Below are 9770 nucleotides of genomic sequence, written 5' to 3'. Positions count from 1 at the left end.
TTCTGCCCATTATGTTGTCACATTGATCACTCCGTGTTGCGACATAGCGACCAATATCTGTTTAATATGCCTTTTAACAGTCTCCTACACACTTATAAAGTTCATTAGCTTACCTTTAGTCCTCATTTGGCCCCCAAGGTCAATAAAAGACTCAATTTGCACATTTTATTGAACTTGACAAAACTTACTAAAACATAATTAAATTCTAAAGATAATGCTTAATTTCAAGATCTTAAAGTGTGAAAACTAGTTTAATTTGCTACATTGAATTACGATAGATCAAACTCCCTCACGCTTAAGTCATTGCTTGTCCTCAAGTAACATGAACAAAGACAAGAAATAGAAGACGTCCATTGAACATATATCATACAAGTATTGACTTTGGAGCACATGACTAAGTGTTTCATATTCAAAAGCAACTTTATCATGATGAATAATTGACTTACCACTTTTGATCACAAACATCTAAGCTCAGTAAATTACAAAGTATACAAACACTAAGGGTCTCACCTGTAGGGATCTATCAATCAATCATACAAGTAATTTGATTATCCGAGTAGAATACAAATAGTTGTTTATGCGATTGTTTAATATAATGTCTATTGATGCATAAGGATATTTAGGTCACATAGGACTTTTGGCTTGTAACGTTTTGAGGCTTAGGATAGGTAGGGAATTCAAAGATAGAAGCATCAAAAGGTTTCAAACATGAAAATAGTTTGGCACATCGTATCAATCCCTATTCTTCCCCCTTAATGACCCTTACCCGTTCATCGCCTTATTTCTCCTTCTCTTACCTTCCTTGTTTCTCTAAATAGGAAATCATAGCATGATATAATAACTAAGGCTAGCTTATGAGCTTCTTGTGCACTAATGAACTAGTTTTTCTTCCTTTTATTACTTTGTCACTTTCTTTTTCAAGTCATCTCACTCACGAATGCTTTTTTTTTGCTTTTTTCAAGACTTTCTCTACTCGTACTAATTTTTTTTTGAATTTTTTTTGTTTTGCACTTTCAAGCTAACCTATAGTTCCCATATCACACCAATCTTTCCTATTTCACTTTGTTTTTACAAACTTCACCTTGATGTATCTACTTAACCATCAACACATATGGCCAGACGTCTATAGTCATGTAGTGCAAGACCAAAGAAAAAGGGTAAATACAAATTAATGATTTAGGCTCGGGGTTTATAATGAGGTTCCCCAAGAAGTGTCAATAGGCTCAAAAAATTGATACTAAATGTGAAATACAAATATGTAAGATTTTTGGCTCTGGATGTGTTCCAAACAATGCCTTAGGTCATCCTTTAAACATCTTAGTATGCACAAATTTAATCAATCAAACAAACTCAAGTTCAACCATTTATCATTCATACTAGCATGCTTGTTTCCTTGTATGTTCTATTTCTTTTGGTATAGTTAATTGCTTAATGCCTATTTACAGTGTAACATATAGAACTTAGTAGTCTAATAATAAAAAATTTAAAATCACCTATCATCATGCCAAATTTATTTGTAAAAATAAGCAACCTATGTACATGCTCCTGACCAATCACTTGTATTTCTACGAGCTCGAGCACACAAAAGGAAAGAAAAATGTGCAAATTCTAAACAAATTTGACACATTGTCCTCAATGTGTAATCCATAAAAAGATAAGGAAAGAAATTACCCGATTGATCATGGTTGCTCCAACTGCTAATGGTGGGTGTTTCCTCCTTTGATTATGTAAAGCTCGAATTGGTTGTGTCTCTTTTGTGTTGGGTTCCTACATAGAAAACTTAAACAAAATGCAATATAATTCAAATCGACTATTAATCCTCCTCCTACAAAGTCTAAATCAAAATCAATCAAAAATTAATAGAAGTATTTAAAAACAAAAAAAAAAGAAGTGTTCAATCTCCTTCCTCAAAGTCTATCTCCTCGCTTCCATCGTTCTCCTCAACCTTCCCTTCCTCTTCGCTTTCATGTGCCTATTCTTTCTGTTCCAAATTTTTTGGCCCAAACATGTCAAGTGTATAATTTTGGACCCGAATATTGTTTTGTCTAGCAAATTCTTGAAAAATTGGCCCCGACTTTTACTCCACTGTGTCATCCAATCTAGCTTTGGATGACTACTCTTACTAACATCTTGTGTTGACCTTTGTGATGAAGCTAGTGTAGTTGTCACTTCTTTTTGTCGCTTGTTCCAATACTTTATTTGTTTGGTTCATAGCTCTATGTGCTGTTGAAACAAGGTGTCCCCGATAATACTTCGAGAGGGTTTTAGCGACTGCCCAGTGGATTTCGTAGGTACACTTGCCTTTTTGCATAAGGCCATCATGAAATGGGGAAAGAAAACTCCCACTTTTTGGCCACTAATGCATCTCTTCATGTTTTGGTAGATCCAATTGTCGATACACACCTACTTTTTCTACAAAATTGTATATAGCAAAACTGCTTGAAAGGTATTGGCATTAGAAACATTTAAAGAAGGGACTCTTTGCGTGCACACAAATTGAATCCACATTTTAGCCTCTGGAAACATAATAGCTTGATAGAAGGATGTGGAATATTGGTACCCGGACGATATTTCCATTCGCCTTTTCCTTCAGTGAAAAAGTTTATAATGTTTTCCATATCTATGTCCAGAAATATTCTAAATTAGTTTCATCTATAAAATATTTTTCATAGTATGGGGCATTATAATAGTCGCAAATAACTTGAGGGATTACTCACACTTTTTTTCCCTCGCACAGGTACTATATCCTCCATATGGCCTTTAGTGTTTTTAGACTCTAGGTCCTATAAGGATGCATAAAACTCTTGAACAATAGGGACCACAACATTATCTTTTGGGATTGTCTAAAAAGGCTCCCATCTATGATACCTAACAAAGAACCATGGATGGATCAAATCTCATCTCTTGAATGAATGTCTTTCCGTGAAGTTCATTAAAATAGTTTTCAACATTCGAATTCAAAAAACTAGTGGGATTTTGACTTATCGATGGTTTTGTTTCAATAGTTTGCTTAACTTTTCTAGGAGGCATTATTACAAGATAGAGGACAATAGCAAAATATAAAAAAATTTAATTGAACAGTAAAAAGTATAAAATTAGGAACTCTTAACCTCATAGAAGTCATTTGAATTCCTTGTTTTGTGCAACATCTATTGTTTCATGAGTGTTCTCATTCTTTGTGGCTCTAAGTATAATTGATGTATGGAGATTTTAAAAGAATGGAGATTGGGGGTTTAGGGTTTATAGAGTTTGTAGGAGAATTAGAGAGGGTTTAAAAGATAAATGGTTAAGATGTGTTTAATAAGGGGAATAACAGGTTTTTAGGTTAAAAACTAAAGGTTTAGGTGTTAAAAAGTCAGCTAAAATGTGTTTTCAAGCAACCGGGTTACGCTGCTAGGTAGGGTTTCCTGCAAAAAATTGTAGTGATGTCACGACACAGGGTTCCATGTCGTGACATCCATGGCAGTCTACCATTATTGCGGCACTGGGGTTTGATGTCGTAGCACACTCTAAGCTTTTGGATTTTTGAGTAAATTAACTGCGATGTTGTGACACTCAAAGTTAATGTTACGACGTCGAGAGGATTTTCACAATTTATTAAAAACTGCTTTTGGTGTTGCGACATAGTGTTTCTATGTTGTGACACTAGCTCGATTTTTACTCAAAATTCCCTTTTCTAGAGTGTTACAGTTTCTATTAAATGCAAAGTTAATGGAAATTAAAATCTATTCTAAATAGTTAGATAAATATACAATAATTTACAATAGTTTAGCATCAATTCAAATAATCTAAGTTTTATTGTCGAATTCATCCAACAGTATCATAAATTCACAGCTGGACGATCCTTCTATTCAGCCGGCATTAGTCCATTGTTTGTCATGCCATTCTACCTCTGCCTGCTTGTCTATTTCCTTAAACCTATTTATTCTTTCTACATACATAAAAGGAAGTATATCCCTTGAATTGGGAGTGTTAGAGACAGTAAATTTTACACTGCTCACCTAACTTTCACTTTCCATCCTCTTCGCTCAGTTGATGCCCATATTTAAATATTTCAGTCTCACCATTGATTTTCATAGTTAATTTGTTCTTTTCTAGATCAATGATGGACCTAGAAGTGGCTACAAAAAGGTCTACCTAGTAAGATCGGTATCTCATTATCTTCTTCAAAATCAAGAACCACAAAATCTATTGAGATATTGAAGTTGCGCACTTTGACTAACACATCTTATAGTACTCCTTTCGGATGTACCGAAGACCTGTCAGCCAATTGTAGTGTTATTTGAGTGGTTTGAGATCCCTTAATCCAAGCTTTTCAAAAATAGATAGAGGCATTAAATTAATACTAGCTCCTAGGTCACATAAAGCTCTATTAAAATAAGTGCTCCTTATCTCTATAGGAATAGTAAAACTTCCTGGGTCTTTCAATTTTTAGGGAATTTGTCTCGAAATAATAACACTGCAGGAGGCACTTAAATCAACTTGTTCTCCTACCTTAATTTTCCTACGCCTAGGCATATTTCCTTTAAAAACTTGGCATACTTAGGAACTTTCTGATCTAAATCGATTAAAGGCAGGTTTACATTTAACGTTTTGAACAAGTTTAAGAAACTTACAAATTCTTGTTCGTCCCGCTTTTGTTTATCTTCTAGTCTTGAAGGGAATGGGATCTTTGTAACGTTAGCATCTTTAATTATTTCTCTTTCTAGTTCAACTGTCGGTGCAATTCTCTCCTCTGGCTCTGGTTCATTTTCAATTTCCAGGGATTTCTCTTGAGGATCATCGGTATTCTCCATATTTACCTCTGAAGGAGGATTTTTTGGGCTCTCAATACTTTGTTTGATCTGAGCGTTATTGCTTTGACATGGTCCTTGCTTTCCTTCCGGGGATTATTTTCTGTATTGCTGGGGATTCCGGTGCCAATTTGCCTTTTAATGTCACTCATCATGCTTATCAATTGGTTCATTTGGTCCTCAAGTTTAGTTAATGTTCAGGTTGAGTTGGTGCACTCAGACTGTAACTGTTTTACGTTTATTCTCATTAACTGCATCTCTCCCTCGATTTTATCCAATTGTTGCCCACATGCAGTATGGTCACTGGGGTTGACCTTTCCTAAGGTTTCTACAAATAAGGAGGTTGATAATTAGTAATTTTAGGTTGATTTGAACTACTACATTCTCATTGGTTTCCTCCTCATCTCAGATTCGGGTGATCTCTTCAGCCAGGATATTATGTATTTAAGTAAGGGTTCCCACCCCTATTCCCGATATAGTTCAGATCATCGGTAGGATTGTTGATGTAGTGAAATAGTGGTTTGTCTTCTCCACACATAGATGATTTATTAGCAGATTTTTGATATGGTGAAGTCTATCCACTAAGTGTTGATACTTGTCATCCTCCTGGATAGCTTTTATCATGGCAGATTTCTGGCCATATGTAAATATTTCATTGGCCACTGACAGGAGTTTAATGTCATGTTCTCAATGATTTCGTACGCGTCCTCATACATTCTGTTTGAAAGGGCTCCTCTTGCTGCATTCGCATCCAACCCATTATAAAACACCTACAGTCGCATCCATTCAGGAAATATGTGGTGCAGACACTTAGTTGAACCTCATAAAAGCTTTCCCCTTCCATCTGTCTAAAGACAACAATCTCTCTTCTTAGTTGAACCATTTTGCTAATAGGGAAGAAATTTTGAAAAAACTTTCCAACGAGTTCATCCCATGTCATGATAAACCCTGGTGCCTGTGCATCTAACCAAGAAAAGGCATTATCAATCAAAGAAAAGGGAAAAAATTGAAGACGAATAGCGTCATCAGTGACCCCATTGTACTTAAAAGTATCACACAATTAGAGAAATCATTTTAAATGTTGATTTAGATCCTTGTCATTGTGCCACTAAATTATAGATTATTCTAGATCATTTGAATCATTGTCAGTTTAATTTAAAAATTATTTGATGTAATAGCTGGCCTTGTTATACTCTCCTGAACCATGTCCAAACTTGGTAATGTGTAGTCTCTTAAGGTTCTCTTGTTATGAGCCATGTGCATGTTTGCAGGTAGTGGTGGTGCTGGTGGATATCGTAAAATGTTACCGTTAGCATCGCCAAATAGTGGATTCTCGCGTGGTATTTTTGTAACGCCCTATACCTGGCCTAGCTGCCAAGCCCAGATACGAGATGCCACATCACTGTCTCGTCTCATGTACATCAATTAGGAAACTAGATCCAAGCGAAATGATCATCTTTTGTTAAACCAAATAAGTTTTAAAGCATCCAAATAGTTAATTAACATTGTTACATGCAAATCATTCGTTAATCAGTCTTACAAACAGTTAAAAACATGCATAAGGGGTAATTAGAAAAAATTTAGAAAAATGTCCGTAGGTATCGATATTGATATCCAAGTATCGATATTTTCCTTGAGTGGTATCGATACCACTTGGAAAAAATGATACCAAAATAGCATACTGTTCTTTGATTAAAAACCCAACTATCAGAAAATATCGGTACCACTGGACAAAGTATCGATATTTCTTCCTAGAGTATTGATACTAAAGCAAAGGTATTGATACCAAATCTCTTTTCTATTTTCTGCATGTTTTAATTCACAAAGGTTTTGATTTTCAAAGCCCAATATCGATACCTCTACTACTGGAGCTAAGTATACAACATAGGAAAGTAAATAATTCATTTCAAATAGTTCCTAAACAATATGCATCAAATGCTAAGTTAAATAACTGTTCATACCAACAGTACAAAATACCACAAACGAGTCCGAACAAATATCATCATGCCAACATCAATGTCTATAGTTTTAAGCATTAGTAATATCATAATGTTCTTAGAAACCAAGTGTTTAAAAATCAACGTAACAATAATAAGTCTACCATATTGCCTATTTTTCCAAAACAAATAAAAATAATGAAGCACCTACGAAGAATAACTAGACTTCATTGGATCACTTCCTCGAAAACCACACCACCCACACCGTTTCGTCACTAATCTGCATGTGTTGACATGAGTGGGTGAGCTTTAACGAGCTCAGTGAATGCAAAGCATTTCTACAAGCAAACATGTCACCACGCAACACGACCAATCATTTACTCACAATTACCTTATTTTTAAATTTAATGTCTTATAATGTTAAATCATGCGTCATCTAGTAGTTCATTTTCATTACACATGCATACTTATTCAAGCATAGAACATAATCCACACAATTACATAAAATATGACAAATTGGGATACGATGGCACTTGCATTATGAAACATATAGTGAGCTATATCATCACACATCAGATACACAGATATCCATTACACCACATAGACTCATAAAGTCAAACAAGTCCCAAAAGTGTAGCATTTAGCTAATACTCTCCTTATTTTCCCTCACATGTCCCGTTGAATGGAGCTTAGCTCTCATTTCCCTTATCCCTCATCATCACATTTCTAAGCTTCTTAGATCTGCTGTAGAAACATCGATTTAACTTTTAAATCATCTATAATTGAGCCATCATCAGACAATGACAATTAGGTATTCATTGCTCGCAAGGCAAACAAAGACTTTCTACTTAGAGCATCTGCAACTACGTTTGGTTTCCAGTTAATCAATAACCAACTCATTTAATAGTTCGAGCCATCTACACTATCTCAGAATCAAATCTTTTTGCGACATTAGATACTTTAAGCTTTTATGATCGATAAATATATAACACTTTTCACCAAACAAATAGTGTTACCAAATTTTCAGCGCAAATACAATAGCTGCCAACTCTGGATCATGTGTCGGATAGTTCTTTTTATGTGGCTTTAACTGTCTAGAAGCATAAGCTATTACTTTACCTTCTTGCATCAAAACACAACCTAAACCGTTCAATGACACATCACTAAAAATCACAAATTCCTTACCCGATTCAGGCTGAACCAGAACTGGTGCTTCAGTCAACAAGGCTTTCAACTGATTAAAACTTTGCTGACATTTATCAAACCATTTAAATTTCACATCTTTTTGTAATAGCTGTGTCATCGGTGTAGCTATCATCGAAAAACCTTTTACAAATCTTCTATAATAACCAGCTAATCCCAGAAAACTTCTAACTTCAGATACATTTTTCGGTGGTTTCCAGTTAACAATAGGTGAAATTTTATTCAGTTCAACTCTAATACCTTTAGCCGATACTATGTGTCCCAGAAAACCAACTTCCCAAAGCCAAAATACACATTTGCTAAATTTAGCAAACAATTGTTTATCTCGTAAGGTTTGCAAAACAATTCTCAGATGCTCGGCATGTTTAGTCTCATCTCAGGAATATATCAGGATATCATCAATAAATACCACCACAAATCTATCCAAATCGGTCTGAAAATTCTATTCATCAAATCCATAAACACTGCAGGAGCGTTAGTTAAACCAAACGACATCACAAGAAATTCATAATGTCCGTACCTGCTTATGAATGTTGTTTTCGGTACATCTGAATCTTTCACTCGTAACTGATAATAGCCAGAATGAAGATCAATCTTTGAGAAAACTGTGGCACCTTTCAACTGATCAAACAAATCGTCAATACGAGGCAATGAATATTTACTCTTGATTTTAAATTTGTTAAGCTGATGATAATCAATGCATAATATCAATGATCCATCTTTTTTCTGAACAAAAAGAACAAGTGCACCCCAAGGTGAAAAACTAGGTCGAGCAAAACCTCTATCGGTCAACTCTTGCAACTGTGCTTTCAATTCCTTTAGCTCTATAGAAGCCATTCTATATGGTGTTATCGATTTTAGTGTTGTTCCCGGTACAAGATCTATAGTAAATTCGACTTCTCTGACCGGCGGTAATCCAGGTAACTCCTCTGAAAACACATTAGGATATTCACAAACCATTGGCACTGATTCTAGATTCGTTTCACACACTTTAGTGTTCAATACATAAGCAAGATAAGCATCATAACCTTTTCTCACATATTTCTGTGCTGAAATAGCTAATATCACGTTAGACAAGCCATCCAATTTATCTGATTCAATATGAAGTATCTCACCATTCTGAAATTTCAATATGATAAGCTTTTGTTTACAATTTACCACGGCATCATGCAAAGTTAGCCAATCCATACCCAATATTACATCAAATTCATCAAACGGTAATAGTATCAAATCAGCCAGAAAACAATAACCCCATATTATTAATGGATAATTCTTGCAAATTTTATCAACCATCACATACTGGCCTAGAGGGTTTGATACTTTAACCACAAATTCAGTCGACTTGACAGGTAAATTTTTACTAGACACTAAATTCGTGCAAATATATAATTGAGTTGAATCGGGATCAATTAAATTAGTTACATCAGTATTAGTAAGAGAGAAAGTACCAGTAATAACATCTGGTGTAGAAGCGTCTTTGCGTGCACGAATAGCATAAGTTGGCTGGTGCTCGTGCTTCAGATCTTACAGTGGAGTCTTTTGTTACACCACGGTTACCATTCATATTTCCAGGATTACGAGGTGGTCTACCTCTCGCAGCTGTATTGCTCGGCCTTGAATTTTGAATACTATCTTTTTCAGATTTCTTCGGGCAATCTCTAAGGTAGTGGTCAAAGGAACCACATCTAAAATAATCTCCACTCTTTATTTGACATTCACCACAATGTAGTTTTTTACAGTGTTTGCACTTGGGTTTAGTGTTTCTAACACTACCCCTGCTTGCTACAGATGTATCTTGAGATCTAGGACTGGAGCGTCGAGTGCCTCTGTCTCTATC

The sequence above is a fragment of the Gossypium raimondii genome, chromosome 8 (assembly GCF_025698545.1).
Source record: "Gossypium raimondii isolate GPD5lz chromosome 8, ASM2569854v1, whole genome shotgun sequence".
Taxonomy (NCBI): domain Eukaryota; kingdom Viridiplantae; phylum Streptophyta; class Magnoliopsida; order Malvales; family Malvaceae; genus Gossypium; species Gossypium raimondii.
This window is presented reverse-complemented; position numbering follows the sequence as displayed.